We start from the raw sequence: 10195 nt of genomic DNA, 5'->3' as shown, positions 1-10195 counted from the left end.
TGTGCCATCAGCAAAAACACGTGGGTTGGCTATCCTGGCTCCAAAATGGTGGAATGAGCTCCCATTGACATCAGGACAGCAGATAGCTTACACACCTTCAAGACTGAAAACTCATCTCTTTCGACTCCACTTCGAGCGATAGAACTATTAACAAAGCACTTATATACTAATAAAGGACTGGCTTACCTAAAGCCAGTTGAGTAGCACTTGAAATGTTTTGGCTCTATGAAACCTGATGTACTTTATGATTCTGTTTTCTTCAAGTTTGTATTTTGTTGGTCGAACGCACTTATTGTAAGTCACTTCGGATAAAAGCGTCAGCTAAATGCAATGTAATGTAATGTAATGTAATGGGAAGCTGGGTTAATTGGAACATGAGAGTACACAGGTATAGACAGAGAGAAGGACGAAGTAAGATGTCCCCCGACAAACTAAGCCTATATCAGCAAAACTAGGGTCTGAATCTAATCAGCCCTAACTATAAGCTTTATCAAAAAGGAAGGTCTTAAGCGCACTCTTAAAAACGGATAGGGGGTCTGCCGCCCGAACACAAACTGGAAGCTGATTCCACAAATGTGGAGCTTGATAAGAAAAGGCTCTGGCTCCCATTATACTTTTAGAGACTGTAGGAACAACAACGCAATGCCCTAGTAGGACAGTAGGGTATAATGAGTTCTTTAAGGTAAGATGGCGCCTGCCCATTAACCTCTTAAACCCGGCCCCCCCCCCCGATACCGGGCGGAAAAACACGTCACTGCAGGAGACAGCGTCTGGGGGCTTCTTAATATTTAAAAACCTATGAATGTCTTATACTCAAATAACGGGAAAAAACTCAGCAACCTAATGATATGAGCCATTTTTACCGAAACAAAACACAAGTCTCACAAGAAGCGTTAGCATTAGCCCTTAGTGAAAACAGGCTGATGCTACTTCCGGTGCTAACTAGCAAAAACGATCTTTAAAACTTAATATGTTCTGCACAAACTACATATCAGCTGAAAGCTGATACTCCACCGATTATTTTGATATAAGTATCATCACTGTAGGACACAAACTCACTGAGCCAGCAGCCAGAACAGAGCAAGAAAACAACAACAATGTTCTAAAGCATAACAATAATTATGTCTTTCCGTTGCTGTTTTGTGATCAAAAGTCGTGTTCAAGGGAATAAAAACGCTGCTCAAGGTTAATCCAATGTAATGTAATCCAACATTACATTACATTACATTGCATTTAGCTGACGCTTTTATCCAAAGCGACTTACAATAAGTACATTCGACCAGGAAGACACAACCTTGAAGAAAACAGAATCATAAAGTACATCAGGCTTCATAGAGCCAAACATTTCAAGTGCTACTCAACTGGCTTTAGGTAAGCCAGTCCTTTATTAGTATAAAAGTGCTTCGTTAATAGTTCTAACGCTCGAAGTGGAGTCGAAAGAGATGAGTTTTCAGTTTGCGCCGGAAGATGTGCAAGCTATCTGCCGTCCTGATGTCAATGGGGAGCTCATTCCACCATCTTGGAGCCAGGACAGCAAACCCACGTGTTTTCGCCGATGGGAACTTGGGTCCCCCTCGCAGCGAGGGCGCAGCGAGTCGTTTGGCTGATGCAGAGCGTAGTGCACGCGCTGGGGTGTACGGTTTAACCATGTCCTGGATGTAGGAAGGGCCAGATCCATTCGCAGCATGGTAAGCAAGTACCAGTGTCTTGAAGTGGATTCTAGCAGTTACCGGAAGCCAGTGAAGGGAGCGGAGGAGCGGAGTTGTGTGGGAGAATTTAGGAAGGTTGAAGACCAGACGAGCCGCTGCATTCTGGATGAGCTGCAGAGGTCGGATGGCACATGCAGGTAGACCAGCCAGGAGGGAGTTGCAGTAGTCTAGGCGTGAGATGACGAGAGCCTGGACCAGAACTTGAGTCGCTTTCTGAGTCAGCTGGGGACGTATCTTCCTGATGTTGTAAAGCGTGTATCTGCAGCAACGGGTTGTAGCAGCGATGTTTGCAGTGAAGGACAGGTTGTTATCTAGGGTCACACCCAGATTCCTTGCAGTCTGAGTCGGGGAAACAACTGAGGTGCCGATGTTGATTGTTAGGTCAAGAGTGGGACAATCTTTTCCCGGAAGGAAGAGCAGCTCAGTCTTGTCAAGGTTGAGTTTGAGGTGATGAGCAGACATCCACTGAGAGATGTCAGCTAGACAAGCAGAGATGCGTGCGACGACCTGGGTCTCTGAGCGGGGAAAGGACAGAATTAATTGGGTGTCATCAGCGTAGCAGTGGTAAGAAAAACCATGCGGGCTAATGACTGATCCGAGCGAGTTTGTGTACAGGGAGAAGAGGAGGGGACCAAGAACAGAGCCCTGAGGGACCCCTGTAGTTAATTGACAAGGGTCGGACTCAGAGCCTCTCCAAGTTACCCTGTAGGTGCGGTCTTTGAGGTATGAGGTGAGGAGGGAAAGTGCAGAGCCTGAAACTCCAAGTTTTTGGAGAGTGCGAAGGAGGATCTGATGATTCACCATGTCGAATGCAGCAGACAGGTCCAACAGGATGATGACAGAGGAGAGGGATGCAGTTTTGGCAGTGTGCAGTTCCTCAGAGACAGCAATGAGAGCAGTTTCTGTGGAGTGACCTGCCTTGAAACCAGACTGGTGCGGATCCAGAAGGTTGTTCTGATTGAGATAACAGGAGAGTTGTTTAAAGACAGCGCGTTCAAGTGATTTAGACAGGAACGGGAGGAGAGAGACAGGCCTGTAGTTTATAACATCAGACGGGTTGAGAGTGGGTTTCTTTAGGAGAGGGTTTACTCTTGCCTCCTTGAGACTGTTTGGAAAGTGACCAGAAGTTAGAGAAGTGTTGATGAAATGGGTGAGAAACGGTAGAATATCAGGAGCGATAGTCTGAAGGATGTTTGAAGGGATAGGGTCCAGAGGACAGGTGGTAGGGCGGGCAGAGGTAATGAGGGTAAGAACCTCACTTGGAGAGAGAGGGGAAAAGGAGGTAAGTGTGTTGGTGGAAGGAGGGTCTGGTGACCCAGCGGTGAGTAAAGGTGAGTCAGAAAAAGAAGAGCGAATATCATCAACCTTTTTTTCAAATTGGGTAACAAAGTCGCTTGACAGAAGTGAGGAGGGGGGAGGAGCTTTTGGAGGGTCCAAGAGGGTGGAGAAGATGGAAAATAGTTTTTTAGGATTGGAATAGGAAGATTGGATCTTATCTTGAAAGAAAGTGCTTTTTGCCTGAGAGATCGAAGCAGAGAAAGAGGAGAGGAGAGCTTGATAGGTTAGGAGGTCGTCACGGTGTTTGGATTTCCACCATTTCCGCTCTGCTGCCCTAAGGACGGTTCTATTAGCACGCAGTGCATCATTTAGCCAAGGAGCAGGAGGGGACTGACGAGCCTGCCGAGATGTGAGAGGACAGAGAGAGTCCAGAGTGGATGAGAGAGTAGAGAGGAGAGTTTCTGCAGCAGAGTTTGGAGGCAGGAGTTGGAACGAGTCAGAGGAAGGGAGGGCTGAGAGCACCGACGAGGCAAAGGTAGAGGGGGAGAGGGAGTGAAGGTTACGGCGGACAAGTGCAGGATGAGAAGAGATTAGTTTTTATGTTTGGAAAGGGATAGAGAGAATGAAATGAAGAAGTGATCGGATGTGTGGAGCGGGTTTACAGAGAGGTTAGAAGTAGCGCAGTTCCTTGAGAACATGAGATCAAGGACATTGCCAGCTTTATGAGTCGGTGGGGACGGAGACAGTGAGAAAGCAAAGGCGGTTAACAGAGATGTTAGTTCGTCTATCTTCCCCGTCTGGAGGTTGAAGTCTCCGAGAAGTACAGCGGGAGGGCCAGTTTCAGGGATGTGTGAGAGGAGATGATCTAATTCCTCCAAGAAGTCCCCCAAGGCGCCTGGTGGACGGTAGAGAACAACAATGGTTAGCTGTATAGGATGGGTTACTGTGACGGCACGGAATTCAAAGGTGGAAGGAGTGAAGTTAGGTAGCTTGAAGAGGGAAAAGCTCCATTTGGGAGAGAGCAGGAGACCAGTGCCACCTCCTCTGCCAGTTGGTCTGGGTGTATGGGAGAAGGAATATGCTGTGGAGAGAGCTGCTGGGGTGGATGTGTTGGATGGAGTAATCCAGGTCTCAGTGAGAGCAAGGAAATCCAGAGACTGCAGGGAGGCGTAGCCAGAGATGAAGTCAGCCTTAGGAACAGCTGACTGGCAATTCCACAGGCCACCTGAAACTAGATGTTGGATCTCAGTGGAGCATGTGGGATAGATGAGAGCAGGCCGGTTATATCGATTACGAGATACACGGGGCCAGTGATAATTGCGAGAAGACACATGAACAGGAATGGAGAAAATACACATGATTATAGCATGAGGGGCTAAACAACCAAATAAAATGAAACGAAATAAAAAACACCAGCGATACTTAGCTCAATCAAAGTAGGATTTGCCTCCTCTTTGCCTCCCTCGTGACTCCCGCAGGACTCTAATGTCTTTGTCAGTCTTCGGCTGTCTGACGCTGACGCTCCAGGAAAGAGCTACCCGAAATCCATCATTACATTCATGGCCGCATCGTAGGTATAAAGTTTTGCAGTCCGGGTTTAGGTTTTCTCACGTGCTGTTTACGCGAGCCTCTCTCTCCTTGACGTAAGTGTAAAGCGGGATTTACTACCCCCCCCCCCCCCCTCGATTCTATTGGCTCCAAAGTTTCAAAAAAGGTGTCAATCACCCAAATCGACCAATGGGTTCCAGAGATAGGATCCTGCTTAGTATGAATAATGCCAGCAGCGGCTGCTTTACGCACAGACGGAGCAGAAGCAGCCGCTCCAGCACAGCAGCAACGAACACAGCGAACAGAGAACACAGCGAACAGAGAACACAGAGAACAGAGAACACAGAGACAACCCTGATTAGGAACTTCAGGAAAGGTATGTACTCTCTCTGTTTGTATCTATTAGTTGTGTATTTGGTGTAATCTATAGTAATTCCACACTCGCAAAATACAAAATGGACGCCGCTTTGTTGTTGTAGCGTTATCGTTCCGTGAGAAACTAAAACAATGGCAACATCATGTTGGTGAACGTATAAATAGATTAATTGTATTTCGTGACTATAACACGGCAGTATATAAATAAAGCTGTACTGTATTCCACACATGCCAAATGGATGCTGTTTTGTAGTTCTACAGACATTGACTGTTAGCAGATTATAAATAAAGCTGTATTGTATATCAGTCTATATATATCTATATAGCCTATATATATATATATATACTATAGCGTGTGTGAAATAACAGTATACATATATATATATATATATATATATACTATAGCGTTTATGAAATAACAGTATATATATATGTATACGGTTATTTCACACACGCTATAGTAGCCTATATATATATATATATATATATGAAATAACAGTATACACACATATATATATATATATATATGTATACTGTTATTTCACACACGCTAAATGGAAGAATTATTTCTGATTTGAGTTACATTTTTGAAAGAATAATCCAGTGAAGTAATCAAAGTTTTTTCCACATTTGTTTTCACAGTGATGAAGACAAGTATTAAATGGCTTCTGGATCACAGCCATCAACATCTGCCTCATCCGAGCTACGACGTGCATCAGATCAGCATCCAAGCTACGCCGCCGGACGTCTGCACCAGTACTAACTCAGCCTCCCTCTGTATCTTCTGATTCAGTGGACAGACTGTCAGGAGGAAAGTGAAACGGGCTGGTGTGTGGAAGACTAAGGTTGTTACCGTTCCTGACACTGTGATGGACTACAACAGAAGCATGGGCTGTGTGGATGTGTCCGATGCTTTGATTGGGTACTACAGTGTTCACCACAAAACCATGAAATGGTACAAGACCTTCTTTTTTTTTTACCATTTTCTGGACATTGCAGTGGTGAACAGCTTCCTTCTCCACAAGGAGTTGCACAAGATGAGGGGTGACCCCGGCAGGACGAAGCCACACACCCAGAAGTCCTTCAGGGAGCAGCTTGCTGCAGACATGAGGGGTGAAGTCCCTGCAGCACCACCACCACCACCCCCCCCCCCCCCCCCCCCCCCCCCCCATATCATCACTCGTATGCATTCCCAAGTATTATGGGGAAGATGCCACCGCGCTCAGGAGGTGCTCTGATGCTGGCAACACAACGGTGAAGACCTATCTACTGCACTAAGTGCCTGGTGCCTCAATTCAAAAACACTAAACACATTCAGGTTGTGTACATTTTTTCTTTTTTGCCAGTATTTACAAAAAAAATGCTCGTGGTGTTATTTCGGTTTTAGTGTCGTTTTTTAGTGTTATTTTTGAAATAAATCTGCTCAAGACAAGAGACAAGTGTATCCTATGTTTGCTAATTGTTATTGTGTAAGTAAACCTTCCTAGAAGTGTTAGTCGGGTGATAAACATGCAAGGACTGTGGCAAAGTCCACACACACATCATTTACATACAAAATAAATGTAATTTAAATTTTTATTTTTTTTTTTTAAAAACACTTTATTTGGATGGAATGATTACCTGTAGTGATAATACAATTATTTTTACAGTATGGTACCTGAAAAAGGTCAAATGGCACTGATGGTATCCAAATGTGCCCAAAGGTCAGTCCAGTCAGTTTTAGCTAAACCTCTCTAAAAGGGTCAAATTTAACTTGTTTTGCCTCAATCTTGATACAGGGTACTTATTATATGTTATACTTTGGATTCCTAAAGCTTTTAGTCTACTATCCCATCATTCAAGGGTAGTTTTCACTATAAGTAATGTTTTTTTTTTAGGCGGGGGTAAGAATTTACCTTTTTTTACTATGTTCCATCTGAATTTACTCTGACTGAGAAATATCTATATTGATTCTGACACTTCTACATCCAACTCACAGATGTAACCTTGCTTTGATAAAATACATTATTCATATAACCCTTTTAGAAGTTAAGTTATAGTCATTTGTTTTGGGCATAGCATTTTCGAGCCTGAAACAATAAAAACAGGCTCAGGGCTTAAGAGGTTAAGGGCTTTGTAGGCGAGAAGAAGAGTTTTAAATTCTATCCTGTGTTCTATAGGGAGCCAGTGTAAGGCAGTGAGAACAGGAGTAATGTGGTCCCTTTTCCTAACTGGTTAGTACACGAGCTGCAGCATTTTGAATCAGCTGAAGCCACTTGACTGACTTCTTGGTACACCCTGATAATAAAGAGTTACAATAATCCAGCCTTGAAGTAACAAATGCATGGACTAGTTTCTCTGCATCGTTTTGAGGCAAGATATGCCTGATTTTTGCAATGTTACGTAGATGGAAGTAGGTAGTCCTTGAAATTGATTTTATGTGGGCGTTAAAGGATAAATCCTGATCAAATATAACACCAAGATTCCTTACAGTCTCACTGGAGGCCAAATTAATGCCATCCATAGTTAGTATATCCTTAGATAATTTGTTTCGTAGATTCTTCGGGCCAAGTACAATAACTTCAGTTTTGGTCGTGTTTAACATCAAAAAGTTTAAGGTCATCCACGTTTTTAAGTCCTTGAGGCAGTCTTGAATTTTATTTAGATGATTAATTTCATCAGGCTTGATGGATAAATATAATTGAGTATCATCCGCATAACAATGAAAGTTTACAGAATGATTCCTTATAATATTGCCTAACGGAAGCATATATAATGTGAACAAAATAGGTCCGAGCACTGAGCCCTGTGGCACTCCATGGCTAACTTTTGTTTGCGTGGAAGATTCATCGTTAACACGTACAAACTGAGAGCGTTCAGATAGATAGGACCTAAACCAGCCTAAAGCAGTTCCCTGTATGCCAACTAAGTGCTCTAGTCTTTGCAATAAGATATCATGGTCGATAGTATCAAATGCAGCACTGAGATCGAGCAAAACAAGAATAGAGACACGTCCCTTGTCAGAGGCTATTAGAATGTCATTTGTGACTTTAACCAGAGCTGTCTCTGTGCTATGATGTGTTCTAAAGCCAGACTGAACATCTTCAAATAAATCATTGTTTTTTAAGTAATCACACAACTGTTTTGCGATCGCTTTCTCAATAATTTTTGAGAGGAACGGAAGATTAGAAATAGGTCTATAATTGGCTAAAACCTCTGGATCGAGGTTGTGCTTTTTAAGAAGCGGTTTTATCACTGCTACTTTGAATGATTGTGGAATATAGCCTGATAATAAAGACATATTCATAATATTTAATAAAGAAGTGCTAATTAATGGAAAAACTTCCTTCAACAGCTTAGTTGGAATTGGGTCTAACATACACGTTGATGGTTTAGAAGAGAGAATCATTGCATTTAATTGTTCAAGGTTTATGGCTGAAAAGCATTCTAGTTTACTATCTAGTGTAATATTAGAACTTACGTTTCCGGGAGCTGTTGATAACACTATACTGGTCAAAGACAAGAGGTCATTAATTTTGTTTCTAAGAGTAACAATGTTATCGTTAAAAAAGCACATAAAATCATTCCTACTGAGTGCTATGGGAATAGAAGGCTCAATCGAGCTGTGGCTTTCTGTCAGCCTGGCTACAGTGCTGAAAAGAAATCTTGCATTATTCTTATTCTCATCTATTAATGAAGAGTAGTAGGCTGCTCTCGCTTTACGCAGTGCTTTCTTATATTCATTGAGAGTAATATGCCAAATTAAACGAGATTCTTCAATTTAGTGGAACGCCATATCCTTTCAAGTTGTCTCGACTTTTGCTTTATTTTGCGGGTTTCGGCATTATGCCATGGAGCTAATCTATGTTGTTTTATTTTCTTCTTTTTCAAAGGAGCAACAGAGTCTAATTTTATTCGCAGCGCATCTGTAGCACTATCAACAACATGATCAATTTGGGGTGGTGTACATTTTGTATACGTTTCCTCCCTTACATACCTTAGGGATATACGCGTCCCCCGTAGCGACATTAACTACCAGTCGCGGTAAGCCAAATGTACAGAATGGATAAAATGGATAAAATGTATCCCAAAATAGTGCCTCATAATGCAGGTAGAGTCCCATGATAACTACCCTTGCATTCCTCCACAGGCTAAATAAGTTAAAGTTAACGTTTGGAAGAACCAGATAAAGGGGTTAAAATGGATAAAATGTATCCCAAAATAGTGCCTCATAATGCAGGGAGACTCCCCTGAGAACTCCCCTTGCATTCCTCCACAGGCTAAATAAGTATAAGTGAACTTTTGGAAGAACCAGAGAAAGGGGTTAAAATGGATAAAATGTATCCCAAAATAGTGCCTCATAATGCAGGGAGACTCCCCTGAGAACTCCCCTTGCATTCCTCCACAGGCTAAATAAGTATAAGTGAACTTTTGGAAGAACCAGAGAAAGGGGTTAAAATGGATCAAATGTATCCCAAAATAGTGCCTCATAATAAGATTTGACATGGGCAAACAGGCTATTTCACAGGACACAGGCTATGTCACACTTCCATGAAATACACCGGGAAAACCACCTCACTTTGGCCGCTCACAGAGCCCCAAAACACGGACTACAGACCTCCAGCATCTCTCCCTGACATGCGTACTTCCATAACCTCGCGCACCTTGGAACCCCGGGCCCCCGAACTTAAGCACTCCCCCACGGACTAAACCCAGATGATTACACCCTCAAGAAACTCGTGCCCCTGGTAACCTATAAGGGGGTGTATTTTGCGGTGCTTTACAGTCCGCCCATCGGACTCCATAGTCGGCCTTATTCACAGCAGCACCCACCCTCCTGTCCTGGATGTTCTCATGGCCCTGGTAACCTATAAGGGGGTGTATTTTGCGGTGCTTTACAGTCCGCCCATCGGACTCCATAGTCGGCCTTATTCACAGCAGCACCCACCCTCCTGTCCTGGATGTTCTCATGGCCCTGGTAACCTATAAGGGGGTGTATTTTGCGGTGCTTTACAGTCCGCCCATCGGACTCCATAGTCGGCCTTATTCACAGCAGCACCCACCCTCCTGTCCTGGATGTTCTCATGGCCCTGGTAACCTATCAGGGGGTGTATTTTGCGGTGCTTTACAGTCCGCCCATCGGACTCCATAGTCGGCCTTATTCACAGCAGCACCCACCCTCCTGTGCTGGATGTTCTCATGGCCCTGGTAACCTATAAGGGGGTGTATTTTGCGGTGCTTTACAGTCCGCCCATCGATCCATAGTTGGCCTTATTCACAGCAGCACCCACCCTCCTGTCCTGGAT

This window comes from Gymnodraco acuticeps, unplaced genomic scaffold, assembly GCF_902827175.1.
Source record: "Gymnodraco acuticeps unplaced genomic scaffold, fGymAcu1.1, whole genome shotgun sequence".
NCBI lineage: Eukaryota > Metazoa > Chordata > Actinopteri > Perciformes > Bathydraconidae > Gymnodraco > Gymnodraco acuticeps.
Note: the sequence above shows the minus strand (reverse complement) of the source record.